The sequence below is a fragment of the Eurosta solidaginis genome, unplaced genomic scaffold, assembly GCF_040869045.1.
Source record: "Eurosta solidaginis isolate ZX-2024a unplaced genomic scaffold, ASM4086904v1 ctg00001065.1, whole genome shotgun sequence".
NCBI lineage: Eukaryota > Metazoa > Arthropoda > Insecta > Diptera > Tephritidae > Eurosta > Eurosta solidaginis.
The window spans coordinates 46520-67703 of record NW_027136910.1 but is presented as its reverse complement, the minus strand read 5'-3'; the positions used below and the strand labels follow the sequence as shown (position 1 = coordinate 67703).

Here is a 21184-nt window from a genome sequence, read left to right as displayed (position 1 = left end):
AGCGATTGCAACAGACAACCGGAAGAACTCCGATTTTTTTTTTCATCCTATTAAGTCTGGTACAGTTGTAGTACCTACGTGGCCTAAAAGTGCCACATAATAGTCCCGGGCTCAGATGAGAAAAAACTTCGAAAAACCCCAAGCAAGGGTCGGAAACCCCAAACTATCCTCGATAGACCAATTAAAACTTAAGCATGGAGTTGTGAAATTATCTAACCGTAATCGAACTGCATAGCATAGCTTCCACGGAATCTTAAAACAAGGAAAGTTCTGCTTAGCAGACGCTGCAACTATTGAGCAGCTTAAATTTGCGGCTTACATCAAGCTCCATGCAGAAAAAACCGCTTCGCGGCAACCTTTCCTTTCATACGACAACTCCTTGAGCCAGATAACTAGCCTATTGCCACATCATATCAGTCCCACTTCTCTGTCGCTTCTCGAGGATATGCCTGACTTTACGCTTGCTCAGGGGGCAGTTGTCGGCAAAAAAAAATTCTCTTATATCTGGGATAAAGTAGAAGGTGGTAAGAATACTGGAAAGGCTCCAAATTCGAAAGCCCGTAGCCCATTTCAAGAACCATGATCAACGACCGGTCCGTAGACGCCTTCCTCTCAATATCCACCGAATGTATGCTCAGCCATGACATTCCATGTCAAGGTGCTTTTAAGATCGTAACGGATACCAAGCAGCGATGTCCATTGTATTGACCCTAACATGGAATCGATCATCGGTTTCAGAAGCTGCAAGCCTAAAACAAAAAGTTGCACAGTGCTTTTGGAACCGTATATACTTCGGTATTTCCAATAACTAGGTTTGTAATTGTTATCAGTTTGGTATTTTTCGGACTAGTTGTGAACTGGTATTTTTCCTTACTACTTTCGTATTTTAGCCAAGGAAAGAAGAAACATATGCGCCACAAGTGTTTCGCGTAGCTACTACAAAGTGTTTCTTACACCACATACACGAATCGATCACAACCGTTAGATAAAGGTGAAGATGAGTCGCAGTCTTCCATCATCGTAGTAGAATTTTCAAACCAATTGCCAAAAAAAGTTCATGTCCAAATGAGCGCTTGTCTAGCGGCAATGAACATACCCAATCCCATGCAACGTTAAAACAATTGATGTATCATCGTATATACCACCTAAGACTTTCCAACAGTATCCACCTAACAATCAATGTAAGTTAGACTAACATCTGAAAAGTTTTTGTACTTTACTGGTGCTTTTTTCCAATTAAAAATGAATTGTTTTCTTATGTTTTGTCTGTTCAGAAATGTTTATTTAGGACTCTGCTAACTGTTATACGCCAACCCCTCGGTAGCTGATGGTTGTTGGTTAGGTTGGTTGGTGAAAGGTTATTTCATTTAGCTGTGAATTTACTCATCTATAAGTGTGGCCACCCAACTCCCCCTGTAAATAGGCCATAGTTACGTTGATGTAGCTGAGATGGACATTGGCTATTTATGTGCATGTATGGAATCGCAACGTGTCTTGCTTTGTTTCAATTTGAAGTTTTTCAAGAATTTCTACTTTAAGATAAAAGCCATAAAGAAGTTTGAAGTATTCCTGCCGCTATTGTTGACAGATGTTAATGGATGATAGTGATGTTTGTACACATACTCCATGATAACTTTATTGTAAACAGATGATTGGTTGAAGATGATTGGTGGTGACATCTGCTACAGTGATTTGAAAGAAGTCATTCAATGAAAGTTTTGGGTTTGCTCAAGAAAATTTAAGCATGACGCCGGTGCTTAGTAAAGATGTTTGTTTCATATACATACATAATTAGTTTACGATCTATTTACCATGGGATCTTAATGAAATTTAAATTGGCTGAAAAGAGGTTGGTGTTTTACTGTCGGTTAAATGAGCCCATATATAAATTCATAAAATAATAGTTTGAGTATTGTCCTAACATACCGAAGGTTCTAAGTAGAGCTTACGACTTTTCGAATTCAATCGAGAATTAAATTTCTCGCTAGATTCACGAAATACTTTAAAGGGTCAGGAGATCCACGTCCACTTTAATCGCTTCAAAATCGTATGAGGTACATAAATATTGCTAATGTAATTAGGGAAATATTTGGGGGTAACTTCGACACTATACCGGATTATTTTAAAAGTTGGAAGAATTTTTATACTCAGAGTGCTTTGCACACATTAACTTTGATTGGATAACGGTTGGTTGTACAGGTATAAAGGAATCGAGATAGATATAGACTTCCATATATCAAAATCATCAGTGTCGAAAAAAAATTTGATTGAGCCATGTCCGTCCGTCCGTCTGTCCTTTAACACGATAACTTGAGTAAATATTGAGATATCTTCACCAAATTTGGTACACGAGCTTATCTGGACCAAGAATAGATTGGTATTAAAAATGAGCGAAATCGGATGATAACCACGCCCACTTTTTATATATATAACATTTTGTAAAACACAAAAACCTGATTATTTAGTAAATAATAAACCTAAAATGCTGAAATTTGACATGTGGACTGATATTGAGGCTCTTGATACAAAAAAAAAAAAAAATTGTTTAATGGGCGTGGCACCGCCCACTAGTGATAAAATCTATTTTACAAATATTTTTAATCATAAATCAAAAATCGTTAAACCTATCGTAACAAAATTCGGCAGAGAGGTTGCATTTACTATAAGGAATGCTTGGAATTGAATGCTTAAAATTAACGAAATCGGTTAAGGACCACGCCCACTTTTATATAAAAGATTTTTAAAAGGGTCGCGGACGAATAAAATAAGCTACATCTTTGCAAAAAACAGCTTTATATCATTGGTATTTCATTTCTCAAGTGGATTTAAAACAATAAATAGGAAAAACTGCAAATTTAAAAAAATGGTTGTGGCACCGCCCCTTTTATGACTAAGCAATTTTCTATGTTTCGGGAGCCATAACTCGAAGAAAAATTAACGGATCGTAATAAAATTGGGTACACAGATTTTCCCTATAGTAGAAAAATGGAGGTGATCGGTTAAATACCACGGCAACTTTTATATAAAAGATTTTTAAAAGGGTCGTAGACGAAAATAATAAGCTATAACTTAGCAAAAAATAGTTTTGAATCAATGATATTTCACTTATCAAGTTTTATTGTAAGAGCAAATGGGGAGACATTTTTTTTAAACAGGCGGTGCCACGTGTTATGTAGAGAAGTAATTTATCTGAAATGAAATGTGCAATTGAAGCTCACGCTGAGTATATAATGTTCGGTTACACCCGAACTTAGACACCATTACTTGTTTATATTCCTTTTATATTATTAATTCGGAACCATTTTTGGCATACTATTCCCAGGACACTTCGAAATTGTTTTTGGAAACATTCTGGACTATTTCCTGATCATCTCGGGTTACGTGGGAATCATTTCTGTATTGCTTTCAGCACTATTTCTTTTTACAACAACAACAACGACAACAAGAATTTAGGACAAGAGCCACGCTCCCATGCACGACCAAGTTTTAATTCGTCATAACTTCGAATCTCTTTGAAGTAAATTATTTATATTTAGGTATCTTTTTGGTATATGTATGTCAATTTGTATATGGCTTTGCAACGTGTCCAGTGACATGACCTACGGGTAATTGTGTAGACGCCTCTGATAACTATCGAAAATTCATAATCGATCTTAATGAATTTTTTAGGGTAGCTTCATTTGGTCTTTATAAAAAAATGCTTTATAAGTGCTATATAGCAATATGTATAATATTTTTGAAAGGAGTTGAAGGCTTCCCAGGGTTCTATATATCCTAATATGGATGAAATAGATATGCAATGCTTCGATTAGACATCCTTCATATACGTATACAATATTTGGCATAGTGAACCTAGGTATAAAGAAAATGGGTTGAGGGTGGGTTGGTTGGTCGGGCAGCATTGGGAGATACCGGACCCGAGTAGCGCTGGAGGCGCCATTTTGATATACGTTCAGTGTTTGGTGAGGGTAGGGTGGGAGTTATAGAAGGTAGGATAGTGGGAGAAGCAAAGCTGTCGAAAGATCGATATGGAACTTAAGAGCAGCATAAGATAGTGTTAGGGAACGAAGTGAGGAAATAAGGGTTTTTAAAAATGTTAAAGCAACACAGACAACAGTTGTGACAGAACAAAATCCGTAGTGTTCTTGTTTCTCCACTGAAAGAAATGGTGCTAGTAAAATCAACAAATCGGTTGTTGTTCTTGACTTAACGGAGATTAGGTGAAATTGATCGAATTATGGTAAATTCAAGCGAATTCTTTGCCAAACGAACAAATTAGTTCAGTCATTTCAACAGAAGAGAAATTGTCGTTCTTAAGTTAACAAATTTCTGATCAATCTAACTGATTTTTCTGTTAACACAACTGATCTTACAGGTCATTTCAACGGCGATCAACTGTCAATACATGAGCAAATTTCAAAGTGAATTTTACGTTCACTGCGCTCTCTAATTTGTACTTATGTATGCTGTGTACTATATGTATGCACATATTTACGTATATATATGGCGGCCGCCGTGGTGTGATGGTAGCGTGCTCCGCCTACCATATCGAGGACCCCGGGTTCACACCCCGGGCAAAGCAACATAAAAATTTTAGAACTAAGGTTTTTCAATTAGAAGAAATTTTTCTAAGCTGGGTCGCCCTTCGCACTGTTCGTCAAGCACTCCGAGTATATTTCTGCCATGAAAAGATCTAAGTGAAAACTTATCTGCCTTGCAAATGCCGCAACATAAGTACGTTCGTACAAAGCTGTCGCAACAATTTTTTTTTGTTCATTTGACTACTAGAACGGTCAAATACGAATCAACGAATTGTACGCAGTTGATTCAACATCTTGTTGCGTTGGATAAAAATTGACAGAAATTTTGGTTGAATTGACCCGTATTTCGGTTGATTTCACCAGTCTTTTTCTTTCAGTGTCCTTTATTGTGAAATTTTGTTTTTTGGATCTTTCTTTTTTGGTTTTTTGTGTTTTATTGTTATGGTTTTTGGGATTTCTGTTTTACACTTGTCTTGTTGTTTTTAATGCTATTTTTAAATTGATGGGGCTTGTTTTTTTATTGTTTGTGTTTGTTGATTGCTATTTCTGTAAATATTTTTGATGTTGTCGTATTTCTTGTTGTGTTGTTGTTTTAAGTGTTCGTTCCTATTGCTGTTTGTAATATTTTTCCTATTTTTTAATTTATGTTTGTTTGTAGCTTTTGTTTTTTTTTAACGGTACTCCGAAGCCGTATTTAAAAAATGTTACCATCTTTATGAACTGAGATGTTTTGTTTGTGACTCAATCACAACAGAACGGCTTAACAGATTTCCATGAAATTCTGGAAAAGATCTCCTGGCTATATTTTTTCTCGAAAAAGACGAGGTCAAACGCCTTAGTCATATAAAAATCGTGGGCAGTGCCAGGGACTTACTCTGGATCATCCGAACTATTTCAGTTTGATTTATAAATAATATCTGCATCGCCTCCACCCTGTTTTAAAATTATCTCCGGATAACTTCGGGATTATTTTCAGGAGTGATTTGGGATTATATCAAGACTATTTCCAAACCATATTGGCATCATGACGGGACTATCTTCTAGGGGTTGTTTTCGGAAAGAGTGTACTATTTCGGAGCCAATTTGGCATCATGGTGCGACTATCCCACATCTTATTTGCATTGTTTTCGGAAACACTGCGGATTAATATCGCATCTATTTCGAACTTATTTGGAGATATTTTCACGATGACTTTCGGTATGGTTTCAGGACTATCTTCGGACCATCATTATCATCATTAATTGGCGCTAAACCACCCACGCTATATCAGCTGATTCCCATTTGGGATAATTCTGGCACAATCTGTCGATCATTTGGGAAATATCTTACGATTATTTTAGATTGTTTGAATTATCATGTTGCGACGGTGTCAACAGCTTTCAGTATTGTTTTTTTGGACCATTTCACAATCTTTATAAAGAATATATTGAGGCTATGTCCAATATTTACATATCTTTTCCTTGGACAGCCAGAGTTATTTGGAAAGAGAATTCATTGAAAAAATGCCTTGGTGTCAATTAAAAATTATTATCGCAAACATAGCAAGATATTTGAAATAAAATACGCTTCACCTTTTGTCATAACTCTATTTTAGTAATTTAATAGAATAGTATATAAACAAATATTAATAACAAGAAAAATTATAGCAAACTAAATAAAAATTTTTACCGACGTCTAAAGCCACCAAAACCTCCTAAGCTTGGTCCGTCGAATTCTCCTAACCCTTGACCGCCGAAACCACCAAATCCGCCACCGAAACTAGATGCCGACGCCGAAGCGCTTGCCCCACCAAAACCACCAGCCCAACCAGTGCTAGTTCATACTTTAGGCGCCGAAATATGAATTGGTACAAGCAAAAATTTCATCACATGCACTGGAACTGGATGAGGCACTTTTATGGGTACCGGTACCTGCACTGGTGCCAATTGATAACTGTTTACTGCTTGTGGCAAAGGCACCTGTATAACCACCTCCAAAACCGCGACCACCGAATATTTTGAAATGCGCTCTTATAGGTCAAGCGAATATTCCGACGAGTAGTATTGCAGCAAAACTGGTGATTTTCTGAGGGTGAAAAAAATCATACATTAACATCATTTATTGATAAAAAAACGAAACAAGAAATGATCAGGATCAGAGATCGCAAATAACAGCTCCACAAACCGTTATTTAACGAGAACTCTTTAAATGTCTGTTAAATGTCTGTACTTCTGGTTTCGGTTTCTGCATGGCTCAATTATATCGAGCCCTACCCGCGAAAAAAAATGTTAATTTTTCAGGAGACATTTTTTTACTTATTTCGGCACTCAAAGCTGACAATTGTCTGAAACTCGGTACCATTCCTTTTTATTGCATTACAAAAGCCATGCAATGCGTAAAATTTTTTTATCAGTGAGAGATCACAATTTTTTGTCGCTTACATTTTTTTTCGCTGTCAGCATAAATTGCTCTTTCTCAAAGATATGGCGGTTACCTTAAAATATAGACATTAAGAACACTATTGTTAGTATTTGGCAGTTATTTTTAAGCTATTGCATTGATTTTATCGCGGGCTTGGCGACTAAACCAAAAAACCGTAACGGATATTTATCAAAAAAGGTTCGAAAAGGTTCGTAAAGGTTAGGTGTTAACAACAGGCCAAATACATAAAATTGGATCTCTATCATAAACAGCGGTGGGCACCACTACATTTACACGGTTACCAAATTGAAAATGTGTTAGTAAACACGAACGCGTAGCGAGCACGAAAGCAAAATCAATTATTTATTTAGTTTGATTTCAATGCTTGAACGTTAAACACGTGTCACACGCACTCTTTGGTACTCTGTTTCAAGCGCGCGTGCGACACTTCCTCACCGTACGACCATCGAAATCAAACTAAAAGAGCTGTCGTTGATTTTCACGAAGTAGCCATTGTGCTATCGCTTATCGCGTACACATATGGTCGCTTACAAGCCAACCTAATAAAACCGCACTGCGTTTTTTTAGCGCACGCAAACAACCGGCGTTTTTTGCCCTAACCCAAATAAGCATGCGTTTCAACAATGTAAAGCATGTGTGCAAACATGAACAAAAATTGGAAATCGAGTTAGGTTTTCACGCGTTGAGTTGCTCTCATACAAGTTGTATGTGCATGAGACACTTTTGACAGAAAATGACTTGCGTGCGTTTATATTAGTTTCGCTTGTTAGCAGGTGCTAAGCTCACGCCCACCCCGGATCATAAAGTTAAAGTTAAAGTAAATGTTAAAGTTAAAGCGAAAGTTAAAAATAAAGTTAAAGTTAAAGTGAAAGTTAAAGTTAAGGTTAAAGTTAAAGTTGAAGTTAAAGTTAAAGTTATAGTTAAAGTTAAGGTCAAAGTTAAAGTTAAAGTCAAAGTTAAAGTTAAAGTCAAAGTTAAAGTTAAAGTTAAAGTTAAAGTTAAAGTTAAAGTAAAAGTTAAAGTTAAAGTGAATGTTAAAGTTAAAGCGAAAGTTAAAGTTAAAGTTAAAAATAAAGTTAAAGTTAAAGTTAAAGATAAAGTTAAAGTTAAAGTCAAAGTCAAAGTTAAAGTGAATGTTAAAGTTAAAGCGAAAGTTAAAGTTAAAATTAAAAACAAAGTTAAAGTTAAAGTTAAAATGAAAGTTAAAGTTAATATCAAAGTTAAAGTTAAGGTTAAAGTTAAAGTTAAAGTTAAGGTTAAAGTTAAGGTTAAAGTTAAAGTGAATATTAAAGTTAAAGCGAAAGTTAAAGTTAAAAATAAAGTTAAAGTTAAAGTGAAAGTTAAAGTTAAGGTTAAAGTTAAAGTTGAAATTAAAGTTAAAGTGAATGTTAAAGTTAAAGCGAAAGTTAAAGTTAAAAATAGAGTTAAAGTTAAAGCTAAAGTGAAAGTTTAAAGTTAAAGTTAAAGTTAAAGTGAATGTTAAAGTTAAAGCGAAAGTTAAAGTTAAAAATAAAGTTAAAGTTAAAGTGAAAGTTAAAGTTAAGGTTAAAGTTAAAGTTGAAGTTAAAGTTAAAGTTATAGTTAAAGTTAAGGTCAAAGTTAAAGTTAAAGTCAAAGTTAAAGTTAAAGTCAAAGTTAAAGTTAAAGTTAAAGTTAAAGTTAAAGTTAAAGTTAAAGTTAAAGTTAAAGTTAAAGTAAAAGTAAAAGTTAAAGTTAAAGTGAATGTTAAAGTTAAAGCGAAAGTTAAAGTTAAAGTTAAAAATAAAGTTAAAGTTGAAGTTAAAGTTAAAGTTAAAGATAAAGTTAAAGTTAAAGTCAAAGTTAAAGTAAAAGTGAATGTTAAAGTTAAAGCGAAAGTTAAAGTTAAAATTAAAAATAAAGTTAAAGTTAAAATGAAAGTTAAAGTTAATATCAAAGTTAAAGTTAAGGTTAAAGTTAAAGTCAAAATTAAAGTTAAGGTTAAAGTTAAGGTTAAAGTTAAAGTTAAAGTTAAAGTTAAAGTGAATGTTAAAGTTAAAGTGAGAGTTAAAGTTAAAAATAAAGTTAAAGTTGAAGTTAAAGTTAAAGTTAAAGTTAAGGTTAAAGTTAAAGTTAAAGTCAAAGTTAAAGTTAAAGTTAAAGTTAAAGTCAAAGTTAAAGTTAAAGTTAAAGTAAAAGTTAAAGTGAATGTTAAAGTTAAAGCGAAAGTTAAAGTTAAAGTTAAAAATAAAGTTAAAGTTGAAGTTAAGGTTAAAGTTAAAGTTAAAGTCAAAGTTAAAGTTAAAGTTAAAGTGAATGTTAAAGTTAAAGCGAAAGGTAAAGTTAAAGTTAAAAATAAAGTTAAAGTTAAAATGAAAGTTAAAGTTAAAATCAAAGTTAAAGTTAAAGTTAAGGTTAAAGTTAAAGTTAAATTTAAAGTTAAAGTTAAAAATAAAGTTAAAGTTAAAGTGAAAGTTAAGTATTAACTTCTCATTTATTCAATAAAAGTAAAAAATTTGTTTTCTTATCGGTCACCACGCTTAAAAAGGTTAACTTGAATTAATATCAAAGACAAAACTTGAATTAATAACAAAGAAAACAAAATGTTGCATAAATATTATAATTGCATAAGTTGATAATATGCAATAGCTTTACCGCGGCAGTCCCCGAGTGCCACACGTTCTTTTTATTTTTTCATTTTCAACCAGTTTACAAAGTAAAACAAAAAACATATAAAAAAACTTAAATTATTTCATATAAATACATTTGTATAGGTAGTTCCAGTTCAATTTGAATTAATTGCACTTATGTATAGTAAAAAAATAGGAACTTCATATCTAAATTTTAGTTGTCAAAAGAACTATTTGGAACTTCAAAATAAATTATTTTACATTATCCTCCTCATCTGTTTCTGGTAGAATATCTCTAATATCTTCATCGGATTTCAGATTCAAATATTCTTTTAAAATTTGTGTGGGATTATGTTTTTATCACAGAGGTCTTCAAGTTTTTTATTAAGCTAATGAAATACTAAGCTCCCTATAGTGGAAGAGGGCCATTGGTTAATAATGAAGAGTTACGTCTGAATTGTGGAATTGATTTCACATCATATTCTTTGGTTTCAGAGCATTCAAAGTATCCATATTTAAATTTAATAAAAGAGCCGTTTTTCTCGAATGAAGCGGAACGTAATTTTTGGAAATTAATTCTAAATATGAGTGGAAACATTTCACTTGCAAAACTTTTCCAAACCTTAAAATGAGAGCGATGCATGGCGATACACATATAACTTGTTGGATTGGTCCTAGCACTACCAATCATGGTATACCATTTTGTTGGATCCCAAACAGTTCTTTCACGAATAAAAGACTCAATAGTGCTATGAATCGAGTCTACTGGCATCATGGTATGTCCAGGTAGCAAATATGTTATTTTGATATTTTTAACAAACACTGACTTCTCCAGGAAAAACGCCAAGGCAGCGAGCATGGCTCTGTTCCGGCTTTGACCTGCAAAGCTATCACAGTAAAAACTTATTGATTCGTGAGTTTTTCTTTCATCTACTAATGTTAAATAGTGAAAAATAATTATGCTAATTTCATTGCAACCCCTTTTTCCATCAGATTCTCCCCAAAGAAAGCAATATCCATTTTGGTGCCGTTTTCATACACACTTTCGTTGTAGTACGCATAGTTTCGGGAATAGAAGAAGTTAACGCTTTTCCCCTGAGGAGTGTTAAGCACCTTTTGAAGATCAAAACTAGCACATAAAAACCCGGGATTTGATTTCCCTTTTTTTTTTTGGTCGTCCAGAAATAATTCTTTGGATTTTTCCTTGGCTTGAATGTGATTTCTGTACTCTTCAGTATGACGGGAATCAATTTTTGCTTCATTGTCCAAATTTTTATAACGCTCGCAAGTCACGCACTTATCTTTTTTGTGCAAATGAAATCCGATATGAAATTCATTGTTGAAAATATTTCGGAAAACTCGCAAAGATAACTTGTCTGATTCTTGGTTGATGCTCTTTAAATGTTTAACATAACATTTATATAGCCCTGCTACATTACGAAACCCATGTGAAATATACAGTTTATTGCTCTTATTACGGCAATAATGAGAAGCCACTGCAGGCAACTTTTCAACAGAGCTGTAAAACTGTGCAATCATTTGAAATTTTAAATCATTGATTCTTGCTCTTCATTTATTCATTCCTTGTTAAGCAATGTGGCTTAAAAGTTAACCCATTCGTCATTCAGTAGTGGAGAAAAAGAATGCACTCCTGAACTCATTCGAAGAAAGAATGAAGTAATTGAATGAAACACAAACATTTTTCAACACAGAATAAGCATTCAAATGAATGCAGCCTTTGCTGAGTGGGCACACACTTTTCTGGTACCAATAAATTATGAAAAATGTCGTACATGTACAAAACACGCTCAAAAATCTCACATGGTTGCATTTAATTAAAGCCCCTTCAAAATATCAACACAAAAAATTAATTATTGTCCGTGATGAGCAGTTTTTTTCCATATTTAAATGATAATAAAGTACGAAGAAGTTAACTGGAAAAGTATCCTTATTGAAATTTTCCTAAAAATTTAATAACAAAAAAGCAAATGACAAATATTTCAACATCTCTGTTCCGAAAATTGTCATCTTCTAAAAAAGTGTTGCCAATGTGTCATATAAAAGCCCTGCTTTAAAAAATACTAGCCTACACGTGATTAAATAATTGAAGAAAAGGAAATACATTATAAAAGCTCCTAAGTTCCTCCATATATGCTTCCTAACGGTATATGGTCAAATATTGTACCTATACTGGTTTATGAGTTTGTTAATTGCAATAGCAATATAGTATTTTCTAAGAAAAATATTCTTCTAAACACAATTGTTTGTAATTACAGTCATTTAAGGTAGGCTCTATAGGTAGTTGTAGCCTTCTAGATAGGAAGAAAATTAACTTTGAATACAAATCTGCTTAAGTAAAATAGAGTTCAACCAAAACAATTTCAATTTTTGCCAGGCTGTAAAAAATTGTAGTCCGATGGAGCCAGTCAATCTCTTTGTGGGGAGGGAAATTAATAACCTCTGAAGAGTTTCTCCCAATGGAACATTTTTTTTTTTTGTGGAACAGATGAAGGAAAACGGGGAAGATGAATCAGGTGTATAGAAAAAACCTGAATCGCCGTAGGACGATGCCATGGAAATAGATATATGTTTATCGAAATGCTCGGAACTAGGAAGCTCCAACGAAATCGCCGATAGACCTATGCACTTTGGTGTATTTAAATGACTTAAACTCAAGTATCTGTGTTTGTTATATTATCGACAAAAAATATTCACAATTTACTCTATTTGGCCAATGTACAATGTGTTCATTTACAAAATCCATTTTACAACAATAGCAAAATAAGCAGGCCATATAGTAACATTTTGACATATAGCAAGATAGCAATAGATTGTCTTTGCGAAGTTTCAGACAAATTCGACTATATCTTCATGTCTTTGGAATACTTTATATAATCAAGAGCCCTATGGTTTTATGTAAGCGGGTTTTCCGCGAGATTTACCTAAAAAGGAAACCAATCAACTCATAAGAGCCTAAAATTTTTTGATCTCACACTATTAATTAAAGAAAAATCAACCCAATTACGAAGTATAAAAAATCTGCTATGAAGTACTATTTCTCATATGTCTTATATGTTCGGACAAAATGAAGATGATTTAAGACTTTCCTGGTTTATAATTAACTACTTGTTTGTTTTCGAAATGGTACCATCGCAATATAACAGTAAATGTTTCTTTCTTTTCAGTTTCTCTTAAACAATCAAAATAATTGATATTAAATAATTATAAGCCGATGTTAAGTTCATGAATTCTTAAATATTAAACTACTTCAATAATTAGAAGGGACTATTTTTCCTATTGATAAATTTTACGACTTTTTTGCACCCAACTCCTAAATTGATTTAACATATCTGATGGCAATGAAAGTTACTAAAAAATAACCTTGGGGAAAAGGTATTTAGTATTGAATGGAAAAAAGTGTGCATTTATTTCAAGTTTACATTCATTAAAGATTGGGAATGGTTCTTACATTCCCACTCTATATTGAATTATATTTTACCATTCAATAACATACACACTTTAGCTTTGAGTTAAAGTATTTTGAGCCATTCAGGAATGGAGATTTATAATATGCAACCTTAAAATCATAATTTTTTTTAAAAGAATGCTGATAGAATGCACACTCACCCCAGGGGGTCAGGGGGTCAGAATATACCCGCGGTAGGTATACTTGTCGTAAGCGGCGACTAAAATACCAGATTCAAGGGGCTGTGTAGCGCAACCCTTCAGGTTGCCAGCGCCATATACAGCTTCTCCAAACCAAATTGTCAACCTCACCTATCCGCGGTGAATCCTGTTTCACTAATAGACGAGTCTCTGGCGACCCAAGCTCCTCATGGAACTTGGGGATGGGGAGGGAGGGATGATGGCCTGTAGGTTTAATGTGACCATATAAATCGTTCTCGAGATTGTCGGGCTAGCACCTTAATGGTGCTGTGTTACCGGAGCGTACCGGATCTGTATCTGGCAAAGGACCATAACATCGATAACACTCCCCAAAGCATTCGGAGAACAACCTTATCGCTACAATAACAACAAAAACAGAATGCACACTCAATTGATTCAATCTTTTTACAGCTCTGCTTTTCAATGAATGCTTTTAATATAGATACTTTAGCTATGTCTGATTTGTTATGGAGTTCCTTTCGTACCTTATTTTCAACAACATTGAAATACTTAGCATTATCCCTCACTGCTATTAACAATATTTGCGATATACTCAAAATACTTAACAAAAATTTTTGGCACACTTTTATGGTTTTGTCGTTAAAATTTATGGAGTAATCGTAGCTAAACTTTTTCTTGGGACTTGTTGATCTCACCCTCTGGATATTCTTTCGTCTTATACATGAAAGTAGCCAGTATTTTTGCCTTAATTTATTTCCGATACCCCAAAAGTGTTTATTTATGGTAATTCTGTCGCTCTCAGTGAAATTTTTCATGCAATAATTTCCACATTTTTCGGTAGCTCAGAGGTTTTTTCGAACTCCAGTAGATCGCTTTTTTCTAGTTAGGAGTCGCTTAAGTATTGGTTTTTTCTTTTTATAGCCTCTTTTCCCAACACAAATTTCTGCTTCGCAATCGTCGGTTTGCTCCGTACCGAGTACGGTACAAGAGCGCCTTCCTAGCTAAAATTAAATAATTTGCAAAATAAATATATATATAAATATATGTATAAATACACTTACGTCTATTTCCAAATGGCTCATAATGATACTAATTAGTTCTAAACCGCGATAATTGCCTAAGCGCCGGCATAGAATAAAAAACTAAGTGCAGGCAGAAAATAAAAAGGTAAGCGACAAACCGCGGTCAAGCACAATGTACACAAAATGAGTTTGGCGGTTACATTAAAATTATTTCCGCTGCAACTAATTAACGAGAATTCCCAGAACTACAAAAATTTCCCAGAATATGCATATGATTGTAAACTATCTATACCCTGCAAAAATTGTTGGATTAAATGTTCCATTTTCTTCACGTTGGAGTACTCTAACAATACTCCTTTGCAATGCGTTTGCGGACCACCATCAGCCGATCATTGCTCGTGTTTTAACGACCGTGATCACGACACGATGACGATCGAACAGGGTTGTCAAAAGTAAAATTTTGCATACATATAACTGATAATAAAATTTTACTATGGCAACTCTGATAAAATGCAACCGCGCACTGGTTTTATATATACTCGTTTTTAACGATTGTAATCACTACACGATGTTTATTGGACTGTGGGTACTCCATGGATTACTCTGATGTAATGCGGAGCTGGAGTATATGGTCCAGTCCTAACACATCGCAATGTTAATTTAACCATATTTTTTGTATGAAATTTGGTTAATTTTGGAGCACTCGGTTGGTCCATATCGAGTACTCCACATATGCATGCATGGAGTACTCGCGATTTTTGCAGGGAATTCCTCTTTAGTACATTGACATATGATCCTCTGTGGGTGCTCCATGGGGTACTACAGTGAAAGTAGGTACTTTGGAAAGTACTCTCACGTATGTACTCTATGGAATACTCACAAAAAAAGCGAGAGTGGGATCACCTACTCCTCTCCAAGGACATCACAATGTTAATTGGAGCACATTTTTTGTATGAATACAGATTAGTTTTGGAACACTCCTATACTTCTAAAGGAGTATTCCTTACACTATTTATGGAGTACTCGCGTTTTTTGAAGGGTATGTGTAAAAAAGTAAAAATCGACAATAGTGTCGTTTACCTTTTTTTCGCGGGTAGGGCTCGATATGGTTGGCTCATTTCATCAGCTGATTTTATTTTTTTCATTTCACTGGCATAGGGATTGTCAAAAGGAGATGACAAACGCAAAATGTACCAAATCGAATTGTCAATCCGTTTTTGCCGTCGTGCTAAAGTTTATTAAATAATATTTCACAACAATTTAAGTTATTTCTTTTTTAGTAAATGCACCTAATTTAGCTTCTTATTTTCCCTCCATTCCATTCCCCTAACACCAACACACATATTTTGACAACCTGAACAAAGGTATGTTGTTGCTGTAGAGATGAGCTAATCATATAGTTGAACCATGGGTTTCTGACAGAGAAGCAAAATAAAAGAAATGGTCAGTGAACGAGAACAACCGATTACCTATAAAATACGCCCTGTTATACTGTGTACAAACACACACCAAATTGGCAATTTATACCATTTGGGAAATTTATTACGCAATTTATCATATAATAAAATGCCAATTAAAAAAAAAAAATTCCATAATAAATTGTTTCAAACTGCAAATGCAACCTTGTAAAGTGTGTTTATTGAGAAGATTTAAACGTTAATCGATTTGTGAATGAAAAAATATGGTTCCTTTATAGAAAAGTGTCGATTTGTTGTCGGAAAGGTATTAAACCTTTATCGAAAATATATCGAATTGATATCGTAAAAATATCGAAAGATTTCGGAAAAATTTCCATTTTTTGTCAAAATATATCGATTTATTATCGAAAATATATCCATTTGCTATCGAAAAGTTACCGACAAAACATCGGTTTCGAAGAAAAGTCGATATTTTTCCTATAACAATTCGATATTTTGAATATTTTTTACACAGCAAATATACTTTTTTTTTTGGAACCAATCGATAACAAGAATAAATATTGATTTATCATCGGAAAAATATTAGTTTTTTATCGAAAATATATTCATTTGTTGTCGAAACGTTGCGATAACAATTCAATATTTTACAGATAAATCCTCGAAGAAAAATGAAAATTTGTCCGATGGCAAACCGGTAATTTATCGATAACTAATCAATAACAAATCGATATACTTTTGATAACAAATCTAGACTATCCGATAATAGTAAGACTTCGTATTTGTAAATGATTTTTTTCAAAATTATGCTAAATTTATTATTATTAGTCACTATTGAATGATCCCAAAAATATCCCGAAGCGATCTTAAAATAGTCCAAAAATAGACCCCGAAATGCTCCCGAACGACTTCCTGAAAGCATTACTACAAAAAGTCTCGCAATGATCTCAAAATTATCCCGAACAATTCAGAAATTGTTAAGAAATAGTGGCCGCGATCCGGACAAAGACGACATGGTGTTCATCTTGAAAAATAACAATTTTTTGCATACCCTTATAACGACCTAATGTTAATTTTAACATAACAGAAGAGAGATTCACCATTACCGAAACCTATTACGGTCGCAACTTAACAGTTTTAAAAAGCCTAAAGGGCCAATTACTGATACTTAGCATAGACTTGACTTGACTTCGCGTAAACATGGCAACTTAGCCACGATTATACTCCACTTAGCGCATACAATCTGGCATCATAATCAATAAATGTCAATTTGTTTGACAAAATGTCAAAATGAAATGGAAAGAAACAAATAGCATTTAAAATGTAAACGTCACTTAGAACTTACATAGAAAACCAAAATCCAACAGACTTCTAAATCAAGTTAAGTGTTGCTAAGTTTTGCGTAATCAGTAATATGCAATGTTCATTTAACAGAACTGTAAGTGACAGTTCTCAAGCCAAGTCAAGTCTATGCTAAGTATCAGTAATGGGCCCTTACGCCATAAATCACTATACACGATCTCAGTGATACTGAGAAAACGTTTGAAAATAAAAATTAATCACTGACAAAGCCCAAACAATTAAAAACAAAACATATCACACTGAGAACGCCTTTTATTCTTCTTGTATAAAAGTTGTTATCCGCAATCACCCGAATTGCCTTTTCTGGTTAACCGTTAAATGTAATCGCTAAATGAGATTAAAAGCTCGAAGCTTCTTCACCCGAGCTGTATGACAACGTGTATTAAAAAAAACTGTTTTGAATTTTTTCATCATAGTGTTCTTGTGAGGCTGATTCTGCAGTTTTTGGACTACAATTATTCTAAATATTTCGATAATTTTTTCAAACATCTTTCATTTCAATAACTACTTCCGATTTGCCACCGGTAAATGAAAGAATTATATTTTTAGTATTAAATGTCCAAAGCAGATAAAACCCAACATTTAATCACGTACAACATTTGGCCGTCAACTTACGAAGCTTCCCATCATAAAACACGAATCCGGCAACAAAGCTTATTCACCAAAAATTTAAAACTGAACTGCACACAAAATGCGTATGAACTTTTATATTTCAGAGTCAATGTTTTGGCCAAAATGATCACTTATCATTGACAATACAAATACAACGTCAAAGAGGCAAGGGAATTCCGATTTAATAAGTCAAAGATGAAAATTTCCTGTTAGTCAAGCAGTGGCACACTGGCCCATATGGCCTTCACTAGCGGTTAAAAGTAAACATTTTAGGTGTAATCAAACGAGAATTTTTCATTTCCTATCGATGATAATGCCCAATTTTAGTAGTAAACTTTGTCAAAAACTGAAAAGCTAATGGAAAAAATGTATTTGTAATAATTTTTAGGCAATTCACAAAGTCTGCTATCCATCGTGATTTGTCATGTATTCTTTATTGATGTTTCGGATACAAAATAAAAAAAAATATAATTCAGCAGCTCATGTACATTATACTGTAACGAATTTACTGCAAATCCTTCCTCTGAATAAATAACTCTCACAATTTCTTTTTTGGATGGTTTTAGGGATCCCGTCAGGGTAATTTCCGGACTAATACGGGATCATTTGGTGAGCCTTCCGAAATCATTTCTTTCGGGATCCCGTCAGGGTAATGTCGGGACTTTTTCGGGATCATTTAGGGACCCTTCAAGAAATATTTCTGCATGGTTTTCGGATCCGTCTTGGATCCCGTCAAGATCATTTCCGGGCTATTTCGGGATCATTTCCGGGAAGTTTTCAGGATCCGTCCGGGATCCCGTCAGGGTTATTGTGACTATTTCGGAATCATTTTGGGACCCCTCCGCGATAATTTCTGGATGATTTTCGGGATCTGTCCAGGATCCCGTTGGAGTTATCAGGATCATTTTGCGATCATTTCGGAAATGTTATAGCTAAATGTTATAGCTATAATTACACTCTTTGTAACCAACTAAATACCCGAAAAAGCAATATTATTTTCATCTAAAAATTCCCTTTGATTTTAGCTAATTGTAGTTTCACCCCTTTGTTCTATGAGTAGTAATCCTTTCACCCCTGACATATCAATTAATTTAACTTAAAAACAAAATGTATTTTCTTTATTTCGAAATAAAAAGATGATAAAAATATTTTAAGGACTACCTTTATATAAATGGACCAAAAAATGGAAGGCAATTTTTCGTTTAATACAGACATAGTCTTGTTGAATTTTGACTGAAAAACTTTAACAATAGCTCTTGTAAAATAATTTTGGGATTTAAAATTATAAAGGTAGAGCGCGTGTTTAAATTTTAAATAATCAATTAGTTAATCCCAAGTACATGGTTTACCTTAAATTGAAAGATTGTACTCCACCTTTATAGGTTTAAATCCCAAAATTCTTTTACAAGAGCTTTTGTTATAATTTTTTAGTCAAAATTCAAGAAGACTATGTCTGTATTAAAGGAAAAATTGCCTTCTATTTTTTGGTCCATTGATATAAAGGTAGTCCTTAAAATATTTTTATCATCTTTTTATTTTCAATTTTTTAGTACTGCCTACAAAAAGACAATTGCAACTTTGATGAGTAATTTCAGTAATTCCTAAGTGAAAATTCTTATCTTTATTTATTTGTTCAAATAGCTACCCGTTCTTTGGCGTTGCTCGGCCGTACTACGTCTATATCTATATTCGGCTTAGGTGACTGTAGAAAGATGTATGTGTGCTACATATAAATCGGTGAATTATTATAGCTGTTCGATGTTCTGGATATTGCTAGAGAGGGTGAGTAGGACAAAGAGGATGAATGTGGTGAATGATTCTTGTTGGCGATTATTCTCATAATTGGCGAAGCCGGATAGTGCAACGCAATCGATGTTGGTGAATATGATCACAATTGTTGAGGGAGTCAGTTCAACACAATTGATGATGTGGTGAAGAGAATTTCACCACGTTTGTCAGCAACTTAATTTGCACAGCTGAATATCGTGGTGATATTCACATACGCCTAAAAGTCTAAAAGAATCGTGGTGAAAGTCGCGTATGCCTAAAACTATGCACGGACGTGCATTGAATTGGGCCTTCAACGAGGTGGGATTCTAAAATGCCTGCAACACTCAGGAGGCTAGTCATGAAGGTATGGCCTAATATTCTAAATAGTTCAACTTGTGCGTTACGTAGCTCAAATTTTTTGATCAAACATTGCACTTTCACTGAGTTTTAAACTATATTTCAGGTTTCAAGTCTCTAGATATCCAGGAAGTTGGTTAAAAACCGATTGCAAGATTCCCAATTTAAAATTAGTTTTCTCAATATTTCGATCCATGCGCCACCTAGCGGATTTTTTTTTTTGATAAAATATTGCATTGTTACCGGGTTCTGACTTACTGCCCAAGTCTCATGTCTCTAGCTCATCGGGAAGTTACTCGAAAATCGATCGCAATATTCCCCTCGTTTCTCAGGGATTTGTAGTTATCTCACTTAGCGCGCCACCTAGCGGAATTTTTGTTTTTTTGTAAACTGTATTGTCACCAAGCCTCGAACTGTGCGCCAAGTTTCAGGTCTCTAGGACACAGGGAAGTTAGTTAAAAATGGATTGAAAGATTCCCAAATCAAAATTAATTTTCTTAATATCTCGATCCATGCGTCACCTAGCGAATTTTTTTGACCAAATATTGCATTTTCACCGGGTTCTGACTAACGGCTCAACTTTCATATCTAGGATTTCAGGGATTTTCGTTTATCTCGATTCGTCTGTCACTTGGCGGTATCTTGTTTTCCACGAATTGTAGTGCCATCGGCTCGCAAACTATGTGTTAAGTTTCAAGTCCCTGGATCACCGAGAAGTTAGTTAAAAGTCGATGGCAAAATTGCCATTTTAAAATTAATTTTCTGTATATCTCGATCCGTGCGCCACCTAGCGGATTTTTTTCACTTGCATTGTAATGTCTCCCAGATCTGAACTATGTTCTAAGTATCAAGTGTCTAGCTCAACGGGAAGTTACCGAAAAGACTTTTCCGTGGGTCAAAAATTCGTATGGAAATGAGGTGACAAACATGAAAGGGACTTAATATAAAGGTATAATAATAATAAAAAAATTTAAAAACAATTTTTAAGTTCAACGGTTTTATTGAAAACAATACTTACATGAAGTTATAATAATACTAAAAGCTAGAAAATAATCAGGTAGCATCAATCTACGGCGTTGATCAGACAATTAAATAAAAGCGTTGAGCACGTGAAATTTCTAAAAGTGTGAGGCGTAGCATAACCTGATTAAGGTTCAGTTGGTCTTATATATGACTATCAATAGAAATTTGACGCGTCCAACGCTTTTATTTAATTGTCTGATCAACGCCCTAGATTGATGGTACCTGATTATTTTCTAGCTTTTAGTATTATTATTACTTCATGTAAGTATTGTTTTCAATAAAACCGTTTAACTTAAAAAATTTTTTTTATAATTTTATTTTCAAGTTTTTAGTCTTTATTTAATTGCCTATTATTTCTCCTTCTATTTAGTTCATTTAGTGACTCATTATTACAAGGACTTTTTCCTGACAATTTGTTACAATCTAAGTCCTGAATACATAATCAT

The 21184-nt window shown here is 33.9% G+C and overlaps 1 long non-coding RNA gene across 1 annotated transcript; it reads right to left on the bottom strand.

Annotated features, from left to right (window-relative positions):
- Window positions 1-6112: 6112 nt before the first annotated feature.
- Window positions 6113-15341, bottom strand: LOC137235763 (uncharacterized). Its single transcript, XR_010948041.1, has 2 exons — window positions 15280-15341; window positions 6113-6605 (listed from the first exon to the last, which is right to left on the bottom strand). It is a non-coding gene; the product is annotated as an uncharacterized lncRNA (long non-coding RNA).
- Between the last annotated feature and the right edge of the window lie 5843 nt (window positions 15342-21184).